Raw genomic sequence first — 22,259 nt, 5'->3', positions numbered from 1 at the left:
TAACAAGTGTTTAACCATTGAGCCATTGTGACTTTCACAATGAAAGATGATATATGGGGCTCTTTGTTAGAAATAATGACAGCAATAGTGGGATTTGAACCCATAATTCCATTACAACCTTGTTCACTATTAACGTGTGTCTGAGCCATTAACCACTGAGCCATTGTGACTTTCACAATGAGATATTAAGTTTTGGGGCTCTTTGTTGGAATGTTGAATGCAGGACTCCATCGCAACCTTGTCCACAACTAATATGTTTAGCCACAGAGGCTTTCACAGTTAGAGATGCCTTTTTGGGGCACTTTGTTGGACATAAGCAAAGGTGAGGTTTGAACATACAATTCCCTCGTAACCTTGTCCACATTTAACATGTTTAGCCACTGAGCCATTGTGATTTTCACATTGAGAAATCACGTTTTAGGCACATTGTGTTCAATTGTTGACATAATGACAATAATTGAACTTAAGCAAAAGTGGGATTTGAACTCAGGACTCCATGTTTAGAACACAACATGTCATCTCCTGAGTCACTGAGACTGGGTAGTTTAATAAGTATTATAGATGGGTGTTATTGATAACTCTGTTTTATGTGATAAAAAAATAAAAGCAAATTGTGGGATTTTAACAAATCCCACAATTCTTACCAACCAGGAAAGGAAAGACATAAGTACATTTTTATTTTATTTAATAGGCAGATGTGCATTTTAGGAAGTTGTCACTCTGTGCTAGACATCTACTGTACCATATCTGACTAGGATCGGGGTGAATCAGACATGTTACGTTCACTAGAGTGAGTTACAGATGTTACAGATACAGATGTTGCTGTATATTCTAGGAGCCGTCCATCTGTTGCTTGGCTAGTCATGAGTCATGGGCCGAGAGGCAAGACCTCATATGGTTGTTTCTAGGGGTTTGGAGCAGAAAGTGGGAGATGGAAATGTCTGTGCAACCCAAAGCCTTGGACCAGAGAGGTGACGGTCAGGACTCAGATTACAGACTGTGACCTCTGGGTGTTTGACAGCTGACTTGGAGATGAAAAAAGGAAAGATCACTGCTGATGTCTAGCAGAACCAGACCTATAGCAAAACACATAAAACTTGTGAAACAGGTTTGCAAAGGCTCAACCTACTATAACATTCGTCACATACATACAGTACCGTATGCCCTAATGCATAGAAATCCAGCTCGAATGATTATGTGGTTATGATTATGTGTTCTTCATTAAATAGCTGTCTGTATTTTCTTTCACTGTAGCCTCTTCAAAGACCAACGTATTTCAACATGTTCCAATTTGGCGGAAATCCATTCCACTGGTTTGCTTTCGAAAAACGAGAGCAGGACTCGAAAACCCTGAATGCTAAAGTGTTCTTCAGAGCACCTGCACGCTCGAATGAGCTTCAGATGCCAATTAGGAAATGGCCTGTGAAATGACTTGATAACAGCAGACTCCAGAGATGGTGGAGTCCAATTCGTTTAAAGCAGAGTATTTGTGGCCACTGGGGCTTGGGGGCAGAAGCTTGCTGATAGTACATTTAAATTATGACTTGACCACAGCAGCCTGAAGTCAACCTTGAAAAACACCATTCAGTGGATGCAAAGTGAAAGAAACTCAAAAGCCCTCTAATAACACAGCAGTATCCGAGTGAACACAGGATAAACTCTCCCTTCATACCTTGTCATTCACAAATAAATAAATAACCATGCTCCACTGGGGGAAAAAAAACATACTTCAATTGTCAAAATTCTTGTGGAGTTTGTTCCGTTAAACTGAAATTATGTAGTCTGCGTGGCTTTATGACTTTCTACATGTACTGTATGCTTGCTTGGTCCAACAAAGCATTTCTGTACTGCATAGCAACAGGCCTGAAAATAGTGTAAAAGCAAAAAAAAAAAAAAAAAAAAAAATGCATACAGTATGTAAGAAGACAATAGGTTTTTTTACATTTATTCTGATTAGTCTGATTTCTATGGTTGAAGCGCATAACAAAATGACAAAAACTACAATTAAAATGAAACCTGAAAATATAAAAATAAATTCAAAAGTTAATAAATACTATAGTATATAAATAATACTAAAATATCACAACTGCAACTTTTTCTGCAACCTATCTCCCGACTGCAAAAGTATTTGTCAAAATGTGACTATTTTTCATTTGAAACTATTTATCACAATTATTCTTTACTCTGAAGCAGACATAGGCTTCCACAGAATGATTCACAAAGTACAAACTAAAAATAAATAGGTATTTAATTCATATATACCGGTAATCAAAATCAATGCATCACTGAGATAGAAACTGGCTCATCTTGAGTGACACAATGGCTTTTGGTTTGTCACAAATTTGCAAGGAAAAGTAATTCTGTTGTCATATAATATATACAAATTATTTATAGCTGGTATATTTTCTCAATTCACCAAGGACTGGCAGATGTCATACAGTGAAAATAGTAAGTACATTTCTGTCTAATAGGATTGTTTCCCCCTCACCCATGAATGACACATTGCCAACTGTGTCTGTCAGACTGAATTGAAGGCTGTTGATCATCATTGGTTCAGCAGCTAAAATGTAATACATTTTGATAAAAGAACAAATAGCTGAGGGTAGACTTAGAAAAACCCTAGATATTGCATGACCATAGTTGCATTTCTTGAAAGTAGGATTTCTCTCTTTTTTTTTATTTGTAGAAATAAATTACAAAATTAAATAAATCCTCGTCACAGCCTAGATCTATTCCACTCAACCGAGAAAGAAGAACTCCATCTCGCATTAAACTCCTATTCCTCTGACAAGCCCACATCAATGCAAATGGAGATGCTGTAATGTGGTATCAAAACAAAGACTGAATGGACAAGGAGATAAGCTAATTGGTCTCCTAACAGAGCAGATTCTCTGGCCCATCGCATAATTGCATTGCCGTATAACTGAGGCACTTCTCGTCATGGAAACAGGAGATATTTACATTCTGACAATTTAGATCAGTGTCGAACCGCTCACTCGCCTAATTAGTGGGACGGCCAATGACATCACATGGTACTAAATTGATTAACAAGGAAACTGGAGAAGACCTTGACTGGTACATGAGAAGACAAGGCTTCAATTATATATATATATATATAGGGGTTGGACAATATCAGGGTAATGTTGGCATACCACCACGTACGACAAACTTACAACAGGAGTAACTGTCGACACAAGAGGAAGCTGTCTGAAAGGGATGTCCAGGTTTTAACCCGGATTGTATCCAAAAACACACAAAACCGCCGCTGCCCAACTCACTGCAGAATTAAATGTGCACCTCGACCATGGTCGGGTTGCTATGGCCAAACTTTTGGTCACTCGTGCTAATGCCAAATGTAAGTTTCAATGATGCCAACAGTGCAAAACTTGGATGTGTCCACTTTCACTTGTCTTTCCCACATCCAGTGTGGAGAACTTAAGTCATATATCGTTCTTTCCTTGCTCTATTGTTATATTTATTGCATTCTATGTCTTCTTTTTACATTTTAAAACACTTCCAAACACTGCATAATTACCCCTCTTCATTTTCATATCTACTTACAGTTACATTTCTTGCAATCGCTGGCCAGTTAAAAACCTGTGATTAACATGTGATTAGGTGGAAAGTCTGATCGGACACCCAAACATTTTCAATTCACACTTGGCATTTCATTAATGAAAAGTAAATGTGTTGCTGCAGCAGCAACAATATCAATGTCAATTTTAAAGGGATAATATTGTTGTGTGATGTTTTTCTTTGAAAATCACAAACAATGTTATATTGTCCCCTTGCTCACACCCCATAGCTAATATTATTTTTCTTGCTATCGTATTTTACAATTATTTGCTAAACTATTCATGGACCACTGAACCTAACATTATTAGAGGCGCACAAACATTTACTCACTGAGATTTTCCATTTGTAAATGATACAAGAAAAATATACAGGCATGATTGCACTGATTTAATACATCTACAATGAGTAATTGTTTTAATATAATGGGAAAAGTCCCACAGCAAGAAAAACATATAATTTCAATAAAGTATTAAGAATCTTTAAACAATGCATTAAAAGTCATTTAAAATAAATATATTTGGATATATAAAATGAATAGAAACAAGATAACTTTTTTATTTGTTATTTATTCATTCATTTATTTTAAATGAGGAAATATGTCTACAATTTAAAACAACAAGTATGGTTTCTTATTCTGACGTCTCTCAATTATGTTTTTTTAATGAGCCCTGTGTCTGTGCAGGCCCATTCCAATGTAATGAACGCGAAGGCATTATCCAGCTAGGTTAATGACCCACAAACCTGCCTCGCTTAAACGATTTGGACCTGAGCTATTGTGCCGCTGAACAGCCACAATGACAAATTGTCTCATATACACACATAATCCACATCACACACATGTTGTACACACTAGAGCATGTACACAAAGGCCTGTGCACGAGAACACAATCCATAAACTGTATACCGAAACTGAATTGAATCTCAAGAGTAGATGGGGGAAAGCGAGCATAATCGGAGGCGTCTATAACATCAGGGTTATTGCTTGTTATGAGAATGCCTTTAATGGGAACACAGAGAATTTTAGAGGAACAAAAAGCTAAAATGTAGCGCATAAACTTTCACCAATTTAAAAGAGGATGGAATTTTTAATTAAAAAATATATATACAAGTAGGATTCAAATGATGTCTCAGACTGTATCATATTCTAGATACACAGAGGAAAATACATTTACAAATTTTTTTTCAAAGGCAATCTTTCTTAAGATCTTGTATTCATGAGGGGAGCATTTTAATATCCTGTTTTGTAGAGAATGAATATCTGGCCTCAATCCAAACGGTTTAGTTCATCTTCCAGCTTCACATCTTTAAAAAAAAAAACATGATCTTCCAGTAAAACAAATGTCAGATCAGACAATCAATAAAATCTTGCATCAAACAGATTGTAAACCTTAGAAAAATAAATAACTATGGGTGTTACAATGCTAACCATCAAGCAGAAAATAAAGAAAAAATGTTGCTTTTACGCAAAAGATTTGACAGTCCACTTTGGCATGGGCAGAATGAGGGAGCTTATAGAAGATTGATCTTGATACTTTTTTCCCTCATCTACTCTGAGATGAATCATAATTGCCTAAAGGCCTTAATCATGTGTAGAATCATGGAATAAGGAAAGATGTCAGAGACACGGAGGGGGGAAAAACATGAGAGATGGCGTGACAGAAGAAAAATGTTCTCTGGTGATTGAGCATTGATCGCTATGGGAGGCAACCTATTGCTTTTCCCTGCTTCTACCCCACATTTCATGCAGACATTGTGCTGGCAGTGACATCAGGACCAATCAGCTCACAGCAATGTGACAGAAGCACTAATTACTACTGAAAATGGGAGGATAAGAGAAAAGCAAACGGAGATCTGAAAAGCAATGGGGGGGGGGGGTCAGGGTACTACACCGACAGTGTTGACAGTGTCAGAGTGTGGTGATATTTTCAATGGATGAGCAATGAGCAGGCCATCAAACTAATGCACTCAATCTCACCAACCCCCACATCACTTTACTCCACAGGTTCAGGACGATAACTCTGTCCAGACCAATTAACATCTCCTGAAAGCAATTTAGGCGATGATGAAAAGAAAATAGTGATGACTATTAATAAAAAGGTACAGTATTCTTATTGAAGAACCAAGAAGGTTTCTAATACATAGAGAAAGCTATCCATTAGTATTCCTATTCATCACAATGGCAGTTGCTGGTGCGGGACCACCTGGAAATATGAAATTTGAAATCTGCCAGCTTTGCTCATGGTCACTCAGTTTAGCTTCCAGGTTTTTTGAACCAGTCGCATTTATAAATTTCATATCAGGTCTCAAAAATATAGAAAGTTTTGGGACAGTTGATGGAACTGCCACTTGCATTATTGAGCCAGTGCTTAATCATTTGGTTTACTGTGACATGAAATTCATACACTACTGTTTAAAAGTTTGTGGTCTGTATGGTCAAGATGTTTTTGAAGGAAGCCTCTTATGCTCACCAAGGTTGCTCACCAAATAACTTGTTAAAAAAATACAGTGAACACGGTAATAGTGTGAAATATTTTTTACAATTTAAAGTAACTGTTTTATATTTTAATGTATGCTACAGGAATATGCTGATTTGATATGCTTTATCAAATCAGTTTTTTTTTTTTTTTTTTAGTCTTTGCTTTCACTTTTTTTTCATCCATCTAATGCATTCTTGCTGAATGAATGTTAATTTCTTACTGACCTCCAACCTTGTGTAAAAAAATAAAATAATAATAATAAATTATATATTTTAAATAATTAAAATTAATATTAAATAATAGCAACCTGTACTTTAAAAATTATATATACAGTATAGTGTTCGGTCCAGTGAAAACAAAGCCATTATGGAAGCAAAATGAGAAGCAAAGTGCTGTTTCATGTCGACTTTAAAGTAATCAAATTACGCACTGAAGGGAAAAAAAAATTAAAGTGAACATTGTTATCGTTCTTCTGGATTACTCAATAAAAGAGTCAGACCTATGAAAACAATAAGAAGATAAAGTACACTAATTTGGCTAATCAAGCCTTGTCTCGGTTGTTTCTGGTCTGCTATTACAGCTTTCACTCCCTTATCAGACCCAATGCAAAAGTGAGTCTGGGTAATTAGCTAGCGGTCCTGAAATCAGATCTGGATGCGGAGGTCCTTGGTAGTGCTCATTCACGTCAGCAAGCAAAACGAGAAAACTAGAGCTGCTGGCCGGTTGATGCTTTATCTCCACAACGCTTGGAGAGATTGTAGGAAAAAAAAGAGGTGGTGTGGTGATATACTAAAAGACAGTTATAGGGTGAAATCCAAAAGCATTGATGCCCTACATTACTCTTCCTTGTGCTGCTCTATCAGCATTTCTGGAGGCTATTACTCCTCTCTTAACCTCCAGGCCTTTAATAGGAAACCCCTGTTCCCCAAATAGCTCCTGATAGACAAGCAGTGACACTAGGGGCCGCCACTTAAGGGCCTAACAGGGCAGACAAGCTGAGGCTGCCACTCTGCGGCCACGGTGCCATTACCTGGCTGGGCGTCTGGATTGATGGAAAAAAACCTGAAATCTCATACCGAGACGACAGCATGCCTTCTCTCTCCCCATTAACGGCTCATTTCCCTTCGGATCCAAATTGAGTTTGGGCGTTTAATATTCAGAGGCTTCGGTACCCTCCGCTTCTTGTTGTCTGACATTATTCATCATTTAAGTGCCGAATATTAGATTGTGTCACTCATCTTCAGTTTATAAGCAGCAGATGAGGGAAAGCGATAAATCTCGGATGTGCAGACCTCTGGCGATTTATTACAGGCAAGAAAAAAGCAAGCGAGCAAGTGGAAGAAGTTTGAGATAAACTTCTCTCTGTGTTTAGGATAATTTTGTTGTGGAAATTCCCTGAGGTACCAAAAGGACGATAGCGTGAGATGCAACCGAGCAAATAAAAGCAAAATCTAGTTTAAGGACTAAAAATGTGCACAGCCACGCAAACACTTTCCCTCTCCATCAGTCTGCATTACGGGATCTTTTTTTTTTTTACTGGCAGCGTGAAAGGCACTTTCAGTCAGACCTGTGCTTGATAAATGGCTGGCCATCTAAATCCCACAATGCAATATGGAGGTCGAGAATTCTCCAGGATGCACAGAGTAAGGAACAGATCTGCAGTGCTTACTATTTGTGGACTAGGCTATATGACAGTGGAGTGCTGAAAGTATGAAACTGTCAAACATTGTAAGTACCTCTTCTATCCAACCCTCCAGATCTGATGTAGTAAAGTGACGCGCATTAGTGGAAGGTGCCCTTCTTTGTGCCTGACAGGGTAACTTAACTGTAAATCTACCCCTAAACATCAGGCTGACAGGCTTGCATATACAGTATATCACTTAATTAGCTGACACAAAACAGCATATTTACATTTATGCATTTTGGCAGACACTTTTATCCAAAGCGACTTAAATTGCATTATCCTATACATTTATACATAGGTATGTGCAATCCCTTGGGATCGAACCCACAACATAGCGTTGTTATGCTCTTACCACTGAGCTACAGGAAAGCTTTTTGAGCAACAGGAAAGCTTTTACTTTTAGGTAAAATATTTTCATGACACCTACCTTTTTGCTGAAATCTCGCCCTCTATTGTCAGAAGTCAGTCACACTCACTAATTTAATGAATATATTTATACAGAGATTAAGCAAGGGGGGGGGGACATGTAGTATTTAATAAACAAACTATTCTGTCTTCCCTTTTTTTTTTTCTATTGGTTACTTACAAGTGTAGGAGAAACTTGGTTACACAATCATCCTGAATACAAAATACTGAATACTTTTAAACTTGCTGGAAGTTGTCTGAGGGCCAATAAGGCCATTAACTCAGAAGGGAGTTCAGTCAACGAGGCTGTTAACGCCCACAGCAACTCACACCAACTTTCTATGATTACGTAAATGAAGAACATGCTGAACTATTGGCTAGAGGGACGCTGACATAAAGTGACAAATTAAACCAAACGTTTATCGGCACAGCTAGCATTGCTGCTATATGAATGAGCCTATAGAGTAAGTTAAAATGTTCAACGTGAAATTGAATTAAAACAAAACGGCAACAGGTGTAACAATATGCGCATGGACAAACAAATTATTGCAGAGTAATTAAGAGATGAAATCACTTTTTTTTTTTACTCACGTCTCCCACACTTCCCATATCTTCATCTCTCTTTCTCAATTAAGTGAGTTTTAGAGATTCTATTAAAGCTCGGGCATAATAAAGAGGAGTGGGAGTGGGAGGGAGTAATATGAGAGCAGCTAATCTGTTTGTGATTAGTGAACTAATTTACAACATCTCAAGCCATCATTCTTCCGAACGGAAGAAAACAACAGCCGCTGGAAGCACCTTCATCTAAAGCGGCAACACAGTTATAAATACCAGGAGTCTAACAGAGTCCATTAATTCCAGAACCTCCAATACAGGTGCAGGCGCATTAGCAAAATCTCACAGAAAAAGAGTCCATTGTCTATCGCCAATAGTGTAGAGATGTATAAAGCACAGAACCACAGAAGTCACTTTCAAACCAAGCAATTTTCGGTTGGTTGATGGGATGAATGAATCTGCTTGGGGAAATGTTTCGCCCTCACACAAAATTTCCAATCGTGTAGATTCCTATTTAAATTACTGAATTTTGCCTATAAAAATGTGCAGAATAATGCTAAATGTGACCACACATTAACACACTCAAACACTGAAGAATGTTAAAGAAGTTGTAATCGACTTTTCTTCCGTATTGTGACATATATCCAAGTGAAACTGCTTCTCGAACAAGAAAGGATGTAGGGTGGGACTTTATTTTGTCCATTTGGAATTGATTGTATCATTGTGGTTTGCTATTGCTTGCGATCTCATGTAAGTAACAGCAATTACTTTTTATACAGAAAGGCCGTGCACTCATATTACTGTGAATGGGAGAAAATGCAACACGCAATATGGAGGATAAGTCCCGCCTTCAAAAGAAAAGAGCCAATCACCGATTGGTGAAGTCATCACGTTACTGCAGCTGCCGTTGGAATCTCTGGTTCCTATAGAAACAGTCAGTGTTCTGAGACACACGCTTACGACTGCACATGCGCATTAGCTTGGTCCAGCTTGAAAAAAGTTTTTTGTCATGATTTGAGCGTTTATAAACAAAATATATGAGACAGTAGTTTTTCAGATTTCATTGGTGATTTCAAATATAATTTAATAAGCTTGGCGAACAGTTTTGGAGAATTTGATGTTTCCCCATTCAAAGAGATAGGAGCTGCACTTGCATGCCCGAGAGGCGTTTCAAAGATGGCCGCCGAGTGAAAGTACTTGTCTTAAAGGGACTTTGGTAACAGTTAGTCCTGCCCTCGTGCCGAAAACGTCATTAAAGAAGAGAAGAGATGTTGTGGGAGAGAAGTTTATTTTGATTAAATGTTATGAGTGCACGTGAATTTCTGAAAAAAATTGTGATGTGCACAGATAAATCAATTATAATAAATACAACAATATTCCATGAAAAAAAAAAAAGATTTCATGGTGACTTTAAGTGACACTTGCTCAACTGACTTAACAAAAACAAGTCAAAATACATTTGTTAGTCAGTGATATTAGTATTTGGTTGCATATTAGTTTGAGATTTTACTGGAAAAGAGAGCATTCAGATAAGACATTGACGAATATTACCGCCCTACAGTAACAATAATTTTGTAGGCAGAATGGCTGCCCACATTCATTCATAGGCCAGATAAACTGTGACAATCTAGCTAGTGGGCTGACTTTGATGAGTCATTCAGACAACATTTCACTTTCTCACCCACATAAAGGCAACAAATACTGAACTCAGGGTTATAACTTATAACCGCCTTAGACACTGAGGGAGACACGTCCACCCTTGATATTCAAATTAGTGGTCAACTGATGGGATATGCAATGGTTTGTTCTCAAATTATTGCATAATGATGTGGTTACATCTTTGATTGAACGTGATGACAAATGCTGCTAAAACTGGAACTGGTTTGCAACACAATGATGATGAGCGAGGAGGACAATATGCCCACACAAAAGAAAATATGCTGAATTTTAACGAAGCCAGTCAGAAGAGCCTGTGCTGCAGAAGGGGAAGAGCGAGCGTCATTTAGACTTTTTGATTGTAATTACATGCCAGCACAGAAGCAGTCAGACACACACATTTTGTATGATTTAATGATTTAGACATGATGATGGCACGGCTCATTTTTATTCCATTATCTTTTGGTGCATGGGTAGAGGGATTAAATGATGGTAAACATTGACTTTGACAAAAAGGAGTCATAGGCAGAGAAAAAGAAACTATCACTCTCTTGCTTTGACAGGGCAGACACACGACTGCAGTCACCCACAGCAGATATTATTCCATCTCCGTGGTAACCCGGGTATATGGCTTCTCATAGGATCCTTATGAATCTGATTTGAGAATAATATGCCGAGTGCCAGGATAAAGGGCCTGCACTGATTTATTGTGATGCTGCTTCTGAGAGATTTCATCATCACATTTAGACTCTTCTCCAGATGATCTCTTGCACAAACATTTTTCTTGCTCAGAAACTCACTGTCTATGAGATTGCTTTACCTTTTAAGACATAAGACTGCCTCATATTTCTGTTTGTATATCAAATGGTCTTAACATTAAAAATGCTAATATTGTGAAATACTGTTTTCTATTTTATTCTATTTATTTTATTTATTCCTGTGATGGCAAAGCTGAACTGTCTTTATCATTTGTTTTCCAATGAACAACCCATTCACAAATTTCACTTAATTTGTGAACAAAGTTTTTTTTTTTTATAAAACGACAACTTTCGTTGGATTTTAATCATCCTAATTTCCCTCACACACACACACACAATACTTTTTACAATACAAATATACAATAAAAATAATGTCAGTAAATTTCCAGGGTATGACTGAAACAGCAATAGTGTACGCATTACTCACGAATAGGTCAAAAAGCAAAAAAAAACAGCCTGGTTGCAGCAGATGTGGACTAATTTGAATGCATTTCTTGATCCAAGGCTTTAAATCTAAGCCTGTAAAAGCAAATCTGTGATTCAAAGCCAAGAATCTGAAAGTGCATTTGTTTCTAATCACGGATTTCTAAGAATCTCTCTGGTTACTGTTATGATAATATAACCAGAAGATACAGTCACAGCGTGTTCCAATTTCTATTTCTGCACTGACCCGGCTCATCCATCGCCACTATACATCTGAGCTACACACAGCGCTGTCGTCCACAAGACATGTACACAAGTACACGTGCGCACATACACACACTGCAGAAGAATGACCACAGATGGCATCTGAATCTTGTGCATCAGTGTGAAGGGAAAACTCATGGCACAGAAGGATAGGAGCCAGCGAATGCCAGCGTCCAAACCTGCGGCACACATACGCGTTCCAGCCTCCCACGCGCTTCTCTAAAACCGCTAGATCTAATTATTCTTAATGAAACCCTCCATCTCAGTCACGGACGCCACGGCGTGCAGGGCGAGTTAGGTTGGATGGATGGTGCTCGGTCACAGCTGCGTCTCAGTTTTGTGTGTTGAGACATGTGAAGGCCTGAGGTACTGTTTGACATCTTGAACTGTTGCATTCAGCTTTAATGAAGAGCAAACTGGGGCATCAAAATGTAAACATCACACACTCTACACAAGGGGCCAAAAAACAATTGACACGTGTTTCTGTTGCTTTAGCAGATGTATAAATTGTCATCGTTCAACATAATGATGGTGCTTTTATGTGGATGATAATAATTCAATAAATCTTTTTTTAGTAGGCTATAGTTAGTGTGGCAATCTCTTTACTGGGGCAGAATAAGCGCCCCCTGGTGGCCTTGCTACAACTTTCAAGCAAAGCACTAATGTCTTTTGAATGTTTTAAGCCATAAGGCTGAGACTATAAATTTAGCAGACTAACAGATAGTCACCATGAAATCAATTAATGAGTTATATTCCAGTGTCAAATTATCCTCCCTAAAAGGGTAAGACTGTTGTGTCCATTAGTTTGTATTGGATATAAACATAAGGAATCTGTCAAATATCAACCTCCTCATCATTCGTGATTTTGTTTTAAGCTCTGCTTGACTTGAAGTGTCCACTTGAAGCTTGTTTTTGCAATGGCTTGTTTTTCTCGCTATTTTTGTTTTTCAAAAGGTCTTGCTTTGTTTTATTGATTTTATTTACCTTTTTTATTCTTGTAAATGTGCCTCAAGGATTATCTCCGCATTTAAAATGTAAAGCACCAGAGAAATTTGACATGGGGAGGACAGCAACAAATTCTGACAAGATTGCATGCTGGCAGCAAAGATGAACAAATGCCAAGGGCTGTAAGCACACTTCAGCTTCTCTGCAGATCTTTGGTTCAGGTTATCAGTCTCTGGACCTTGCAGGCATGTGACAAAGCGCTATACAGGATTATGCAGTCCACCGTAAACCTGCTAGCTCAATCTCTTCACTGGCTCAGAGCAGGCAACACAAAATACTTGATTCTTACAAATACTACTAACATGGATGAGCCTCCTTGGGGATTTACTAAATAGCATTAGTAGATCACATTAAAATCTTTCATATAAAATCTCTACATGTAAAAATCTTGGAAAATGTTCCCAATCTCAGTTTTCGGTGAATGGTGTTACAGGACTGAGGATAGTTGTCACAGTTTTTTGGTGAGCTTAAGGGTAGGCTACGTTTACACAACTACGGTGTAATAAAAATGGAAAGGTTTTCCTTAAAAGTTCTTCGCATACAGACGACAACGTTGTCAAAACGATCCCCGTTCACACACAGATCCGCGAAAACGACTAAAAACGCTGTATTATGCATGCCAGGCCAGTAGTTGGTGATGTCACTTTGTAAAGATACACTACGTGCCGGACAATAATGCAGAACCTGATTTCACCAAATATAACATGTTCCTGGATTGACATATTTGTTGATCCTGGAACAACATTCCAATCAACCAATCAGATTTGAAAAACAAGTTTACAGGTTATGTCAAGTTTAGGCTTACAAAAAGGTTAGGTGCTTCAGGATCAAGAGCATTTTTATCGAAAATATGTAATATATTACCCAGTACAACTCAGCAAAATCAGGAAGTGCGACGATGCAGGAATCATTTTCAAAAACTTGCACTTCTAGAGTTTGCATTTTCAGGCCCCCAAAATGCCGTTGTCATGTGAAAGAACGGCCAAGACGCATAACGTAAAAAAACGGTAGTGTATAAACAACAAAGCAATTAATTACAAAAATGGCATAAAATTTAACATTTGACATACAAGCATATTGTTTTGGCCAACAAATAAATTAATAACCAATTGAAATTAATAAATAACCAAAATTCTGTTAATCAGCGAACTGATATGGCACATACAGTATATGCTTGAGGTTGGTTCATCAGGCCTATATATTTTTTTCAGGCTTTTTCAGTTTCACAGTATGAAACACTTTTCTCAGCTGTTCTACATCTACATCTGCACATCTATTTGTGGTCAAGCTAGTCGAGTTCTGTCATCAGCTGTGCTGAAAGAACTCTTAAGGGGGAAAAAACGAGGAGAAGAAGAAGAGGTGGTAGAGAGAGGGGGGAAAAGTAATGGAAAAAGAAAGAGCTGACGCTGAGGGCGCTATAAAAAGGACAGATGATGGGGGAGAGAGAGAAAACCGGTTGATATATTGTGTGGACTTTTGCACATTTTAAATAATGTCTCACACATAAAGCCCAGCCAGTCATGAAATTAGGCTTTTACTGTTTCTACAGCAAACACCAGCCCTGAACCACTGCAATATCTGCCACACTAGAAGACTTTATAGTATAAAAACACACAATTCCAGTGACCGTAGAGTTGAACAAATTCCCATCTCCATTAGTAACTTATTTGTCTGAAAATAAGGAAAATACAGCATGCTAAAAATTATTCAGTGCAAGACAGTGCAAATACATTGAACTACAGCTGAATGTCCCTTGCATATTAAAATGTATTCTGTAAAGTTAAAATGTGCTGTACATGACTTTGTATATGGCTTTTTAATGGCTAGCATCATAAAGTACATGCATTGCATACAGTATTATAGGAAATGTATGCATTTCATTATAGGCCCGGTTTTAAATGCAACACTTCTGATCCGTCTCTCTATCCATCAAGAGGTCCTTAGCCTGGATATGGTTCAAGAATCCAAGTCTAACTAAGTCCGCTTCACAAATGTCTTCTGTTTCTGATGGATTTGTTTCATTCCATTCTCATTTCACCCCTTAAATGCATGAAAGAACGGTCACATCAGTAGGCAGAGTTACAACACATCCACACCACACAAAGTCCACGAAGAACAAACTCTTTGAGGAGTTGAGGAGCGTTATTTACCTCAAACTCTGACTCTTTCCTCTTTCCACACTTCATTAAATAGAAAAAAAAAGCGCTGAATGTGACATTTACATTTCAAAGTGATTTTCATTCTTTACAGCGGAGAAAGAAAAAAGAACTTGCAGAAAAGGTCAATAGGCACATCTTTGAGCCAGACGTGGGAGAGCGAGCCTGTGTTCATGTGTGTGTGTGTGTGTGTGAGAAAGAGAACTGAAATGAGTTGATTTATAGAGACAGTAAATGAAAAGCTTGTCAAATTTTCTTCCACTCACAAACTCTCATCTCACTTTTTCCCCTTTTTCTTTCTCTACTGCAATGCGCCAGTATCTGCACGCACAGTCCTCTCAGAGCAGCACTTACGACAACAGAACAGCACAAACCTGCGGTTCATCACAATGCTGTCTCCCTCTCTTACACACCTCTCCTAATCTTCGCCTTTCATTATCATCCTCTCTCCCTCCATCTCCTTTTGCTTTTGTCCTACGTGACAGTGCCATTTTAACTCGACATGTAACAATAGTCGCTGAAAGCATTTTTCAAACATACTGCCAATTGTCACTTCAGCTGGATTTTGTCTCCTCACAAAAAAGGTAATCAGTCACACGGAGAGAGTTTGCCTAATGCATCTTGATCTCTTCCACAAAAACCCTACAGAGGAAACCGTGCATTGGCATTGTGCTGCAATTTTTGTAGCTTGATTTAGAGCAAATTCATGGCTGCCACAAATTAACAAGCATGCAAATGATTTGCTTCCCTCTTAAACACAAACGGAGGAACAATTTCTTTTTCTGATTAGATCGCACATTAATGGAGGTTATTCATTCAAACATTTTAAGTAGAAAATAAAGCTATTTGGCTTTTTAAAAATTAACATAAAATAGACAACATAGGCTCATTCGGAAAACATGCCTAATTTTTGCCGAAAATGTTTCCATTCATAGAATTCACTTCTATATTATAATCTCAAAGCACTTTTATCATAGTGCAAGATTTGTAAACAAATATATTTCAATGTTTTGATGGTTCGATGTTAGCGTCACATAACTAGATGATCCAGATTTACTGCTTTTCTGACTTTGTAAACTTGCTCGGTAGCTCATCTGGTACAGCCTATACGAGTTCCGTGAAACACTAGTCACGCTAAAAGAGCTCAAAAACGTGTAGAAGCAAGCTAAAATGGCACGGTTGCTTCATGGTTGTTTTTAACCCACGTTTGCTCGTTAACACTATCGGTTCGGTTTGTTTCATTTTCAAAAGCGAGAGAGCATTAACCTTTTAGCACCACTCACTGGACGTTTCATTTCCGGCCTGCTGCGATATGTACCAGATTCATGTACATGTTTCACTTGCAAAGTGCTGCGAAACACGCAAGAAGCAGGGTAATATCATAATTCTGATTTTGAATGGGATATCGCTTGCAAAACTGTTGCATAAAAGCTGTAATATCAATAAAAAAGCAATAATGTCGAGTAACTTGCATTACATGTCAAATGTGGCCAGTTCGTTCTTGGCTTATTGCTTTAATATTTTAGCCTTTATTCTTGCTCCCGCTCTCATTCTCTCGCTATCCATCATAAACACACACAGTAGGCCTTCTCCAAAACGGACCCCTGAGTGTGCTGGAGTGTGACCCCGCTCTGTGGGTGAGTGTGCGCCCTCATTATAAATAACAGAAACACCCCAGTGCCATAACGGCATGACAATTAGTGGCCGGCGAGGACCTAATTATGGCCCTATGATCTCCTTTAATGGCGGAGTCTGAGCGCTCATGCCCAGGGCAATTTTCCTCCCTGTTAATTGCACGATTATTCTATTATTGCAGATTGACTGATAGGCCTCGGCCGCGGGTGTAACCTTGTGGTCTTCAGCGGTGAGTAGAGCTCTTCAGAGCAGACTGAAGAACGACTCCAGTCTCTTGCCCAGTGATGAGAATCCGCAGAGCTGGCCAATTTCAGCTGAAGGCCCCACTCCTCCACTCTTTCTAATACAAACTAAATGAGCCGCAAATGAGTGCATAGGATGTGTGTTAATAGCAAAGAGGGGGGTGGCATTGTGGAGAGCTGTTATTGACATTGAAAAGTAAGAGCTCTGCACGCCGCTATGCGACACCCCTTATTGCCTTTTTAGGAAAGCAGTCGTAACCCCCATTGCTTTTATTTTGAAATAAAAGGGGCATCAATATGAAATGCACCTGAAAGTATTTGCCAAATAATGACTCCCTCTATAGGCAGAAGACTCCTTCAAATGGATAAGCTCATCCATCCAGGGACTTTAAGAAGCACTTAGATCTGACCACATGTAGTGATGTAACCATACATAATGGACTGTAATGATTTGGACCGTCTTTATGTTGGCAGGATGTACTAATGAACTGACCTCAATCTTCAATGCCGTCTTCACCTTACAAACTGATCTAGAAGTGTGCTAACATTGACATTACTATCAGTAGTTTTGCATCATGACAAAGACAAACAGCCCTGAACAATATAAGATTTCTCAGATGTACTGCATTGAAATATTAAAGTGATGGTTCACCCAAAGAATAATTTACTCACCCTCGTGTTGTTCCAATCCTGTATGACATTCTCTCTCACGTGGAAAACAAAATAAAATATTTTGAAGAACATTGGGGTCTAGACACCAATTTACTTTTTTATTGTATTGACAAAAGAAGCCAGACATCTTTTTGGTGAACTATCCCTTTGACATTGTTTGAATTTCAGAACATTTGTATGACTAGTATGTCAGTTTTTAATGAGGCTTACATTCCATGTATCAAGTGACTTAGTTTTTCTTTAGGGCGTTTTCATTTGCTCAGGCCATCATGGATTGCCCCATTAGGCCTGCCATTTAATGAAAGCCATTCATGAGAAACCACAAAGATGTGGACTCACATTAACATGTGTCCATACCGCTCACGGTACATGCAGTGACTTTAGACTTTATTGCATCTGCCTGAGGCTACAATCACCAAGTCAATCTACAGAAAATAGCGTGCAAGAAAATGCATTTCAGCACTGTATCCTTCACAAAAGGAAGCTGCAACTCTAACAAAAAGAAAAGTACAAAAAAGTAGATCCCAACGAAATCATTATCAATTTTGTTTTAAAATCTAATTTACAAAATGACGAAGACCACATGTACATGCAAATGGTAATTAATCTACACGAAAGAGAACCCAAACCCCAAATTGCAGCAATAAACTGCTTAAATTGTCTAGATTTACTGAACAGAAACAGCCATTTTATGTACCTGTCACTCTGTGTGCCTATATTACCAAAGATTATATTAATAAGTAGAATTCTAAGTAAATTTTTCTGCTGATTTCAACACGGTAAGTGTGGAAAAAATAAACTGCTACGCTGCTACACACCTGCTACGCTGCGTGTCAATACTGCAACCTGTTAACGTGGGCGCCGGAATAAATACACAGTTTTCACATGTATGGTGAAACAGGCTTTAGGCCACAGCAGCGCTCATGCTTTCCTGGCAGATCTCTCGAAAGTCTCCCAAACAAAAACGGCTTGACATTTGCCTTGTTAAACTCGTCGGAACTCTCCATTAAAATGTGTTTCTTACTATGAGTGGGATGTCTTTGAAGAACGGATGGCCTTTGGGTCATGAATGGGTCATGAATGGACTTGTGTGGTATAGGGAGGGATGTTGGAGAGAAAAATAAAGATGGCTGGAGACTCAATCTAATTGCGTGATGATGGTATTTTTAAGTCTTCTTGATTATAAAGCTGCAGCTAAGTGCTATTGATCTGGGACCTGTAGGGGATGTCTCAGTCACGCAGTATTAGGACCCAAACCGTTCCACCATGTATTATTCAACAGGCAGCTGACAAGCTCTACTGGCAGCCAGCAATCCCAGGGCAACAGGAGCTCAGCTGTGACTAACTTCCCCAGCCACACACACACGCGCTCGTTCACTCACTCACATACCCACTGGCCCCTGGCTAGCCCGCTTTGGTGCCAGATTGTTGTCGAGAATTCATCGACCCAAAGCAGCCAGAGGTTAATATATGAACTGCGTACAGACTTGTTGTCTATACCTGCTGAAAATGAAGCAGACAATCTGAGATCACAACCCCCCCTGCACTGACCCAGTGGAGGGCGGAAAACAACAAGAACGAAACCATCCAAACATCCAGATCAACCATCTAAAAATCTGAAGTCTGACCTGGCATGGTAAGCCTGAAGCTAAGCACACACACACTACAAATCTGACACTTTCTGGTGTCCTGGTTTCTTGTTTTCAATAATGTTTGTGCACACTTTATGAAACTAATCTCACACTTAATGTGATGATTACATAATTTTAATCCCCGATTTATGATCCTGACATTTAATTCTCTCACCTAATCTAATGCACATAATGAACAATCAAACCAGTCTGAAATCTGTTGTAGTAACTATTCAGGAAGTCCCAAGACTGCATTACGGGTTGGGTACGATCTGCTGTTTTTGTTGCATACTAATCAGCTTCAGTCTGGAAGTGTGTGCTTGGCTTTAAAAAAAAAATGATCAAAGAATGATTGGAAAATCTGGTAATTGGAAATGACTTTTTAACATGTTAATAGATCAATAAATCAAACCCACCCATCTCAAGCTTATACCCTTTACCTCATCCCTTCTTCCAGTCCACGATCCACTGTAAGGTGAGCCCCACAAACCCTGCATAATGTATTTTTGTTTGCACCGATTGCAATTATCATGGGGATCAATGAACGTGATCAATACTTTACAGCAATTAACATTAAATATCCCTGCACAGCCACTTAGTCCATTAATGGGAGATTGATTATTCCACAGCCTTGCTGGAGCTTTGAGTGGCACAGATGTATTTCCTTTGAAGAATCAGGGAAAACAACGGTACATTTAAGTTCTTAGCAGATCTTTTCTTACCAGAATGACTTGCTATGCAGTGCACAATCATGTTATTGGCAAATACCAGGACAGGGAGTTAAGAATACTGGCTGGATTACCAAACTAGGCCTAATGCTGCATGTCCTCCTGGGAAGTTTCTACTTACAAGTGAAACCATACAAGTGCGAATAAGTGAACAGCAAAGAATCCACATTCAGTTAAAAAATGCAGTCAAAAGAATAAGAGAATGACATGCAAATATGGTCTTTCAACTTCACAATCTTGTGGAATTTACAAGTCAGTGTTCAAAGAAACGAGTTTCCACTGGATTTTATTATTTTTAATTCCAACAAGATTAGAGCCAGCATTAAAACACCATACAAAAATCCAAGCAAAGATGCAACAGAACATGCAACCTAGTCCCTAAATGCTAATCATTAGTAAATCTATTGGAAGCTAAATATATGTGCCATATCGAACATAAGCCAAAACATTTTTTTTTTATTAATTGGCTCTTTCAATCACCTTATCTGTAATACCTGAGGTAGTACCTTAGTGAACGAGACCCATTTTCTGATAATAAGTTCAATAGGCTGCATGGGTGCTATAATGGATGGAAGACAGTTACAGCAATGTAAATTACATTAATGAATGAATCGATCATTAATTCCACGCATCTGATCCTGCCATTGTTCCATCTTCCACAGAAAATAATTTTCCTCCTTTCACATTTAATCTGCCATGAAATAATTCTGTGTAGAAAAGGTTAAGACTGTGATTGTTGCTGTCAACTAACCGACCACAAAGACCTGCCATTTATGCTCTGTCTGATATAATCACCGATATCAGTTGAGCGATTGGAATGAGAAATATCAATCTCTTGTGCTGAGAGCTAAACTTGCCCTCGGGAGTTCAGCCCTGCTGCAGCGTCAGACACAAAACAAAGAACATTTTGCTTCAGTGACCAGAGAAAGTGTTTGTGTAAGCGAAAAAAGAAGGATCAGCCCATTAAGAATGCTGTCAGATAAACTCCTTTCGAGATGCTACAGGCATGCTTTACACTCAGGGGGTATTGACAGGAGGAGGGCCGGTACAGCCTTTGCCTCTGACGCTTGCGCCACTGCAGCATCGCGAGGGGTTCTGCTATATAAACACTTTGTTTCTGCTGACGATCAGAGGGATGAGCCGGCCGCTATATCCACAGTATTGATCCTCTGATTAGTTTCCTGCCGTTACTGCTCTAAGAACAACCGTGGAAACAGGGAGGATTATTTTAGGGGGGGGGGGGGGGGGGGGGGTATATTGGGAGATGAAAGGAGAACTGGAGGAAGGGAGGGAGAGAGGAAAGAGGGGCGATTAGGTAAATTGGACATTTCGCAGATGTATTTTATGATTTTAATCCGGTCTGAATAAAACATGCGTTTTTCTTGATAAAAAAAAAACATGTTACAGAGAATTACCCACTGTTTTAGCAGCTCACTAATCTATTATTACCAGAATAGAAAATACTCTGTTTTCATTTTTAGATTTTTTCTTACTTACCTTTATCGAAAATCAATCATTATTGCACACTTAAAGAGTTGGTAGATAAGTGATGCTGGAATCCCTTTTGACATAAAAAGAAAATGAAATCAATGAAAAGAGAGTCATATTACAAACTGTTTAGAATGATCACTGCAGTAGAACCCTAAATTCTGTCCCTTAAGTATAGGCAAAATTTGATGATATAAAAAAATATATAATAATATTTATAATAAAATATAATATCACATACACGCCATGCAAAGGTTTGGGGTTGGTAAGACCATTTTAATCTTTTAAAGAAAGTCTCTTATGCTTATGATTAAAAATACAGTAAAAATAGTAAATTGTGAAATATTTCTTACAATTTAAAATAATAGTTTTCTAAACGTAAATAATTCATGGGATGGCAAAGCTGAAATTTCAGCAGCCGTTACTCCAGTCTTCAGTGTCATCTTTCAGAAAACATTCTAATATGCTGATTTGGTGCTCAAGAAACAAGAAACTTTATTATTATCAATGTTAAAAACATTTGGGCTCCTTATTTTTTTATACATTTTTGTGGAAACCGTAATAAAAAATTTGTATGATGAATAGAAAGTTCAAAAGAACATTTGTCACTGTCACTTACTGTCAATTTTTATGTATCCTTGCTGAATAAAAATACTAACCTTTGAAATAGTGTATGTTGCTTATCTCAATGGGTTCTGTTATACACATGACCTTCTGTAATACCCATATTTTAACAAAAGACACTTCGATAGTAAAAACTACAGACAGTTCATGAAATAACCATGCCTGGGTGTCAACTGCAACTCCATTAACTTAATGCTTAATCCTTAACACCATTTACAAAACAATTCAAATCCACTCTTTTTCTCTCCGCTCAGATACACAAAGCTGCTCAAAATCTGTT

General features: G+C 38.3%; 1 long non-coding RNA gene across 2 annotated transcripts in view; it reads right to left on the bottom strand.

Annotated features, from left to right (window-relative positions):
• LOC307003949 overlaps window positions 1–22,259 on the bottom strand; it is a 68,789-nt gene that overhangs the window by 24,327 nt on the left and 22,203 nt on the right. The gene's annotated exons all lie outside the window — the stretch shown is intronic.

Source organism: Phoxinus phoxinus (assembly GCF_949152265.1).
Source record: "Phoxinus phoxinus genome assembly, chromosome: 9".
Classification (NCBI taxonomy): Eukaryota; Metazoa; Chordata; class Actinopteri; order Cypriniformes; family Leuciscidae; genus Phoxinus; species Phoxinus phoxinus.
Note: the sequence above shows the minus strand (reverse complement) of the source record. Positions and strands in the feature narration are given on the sequence as shown.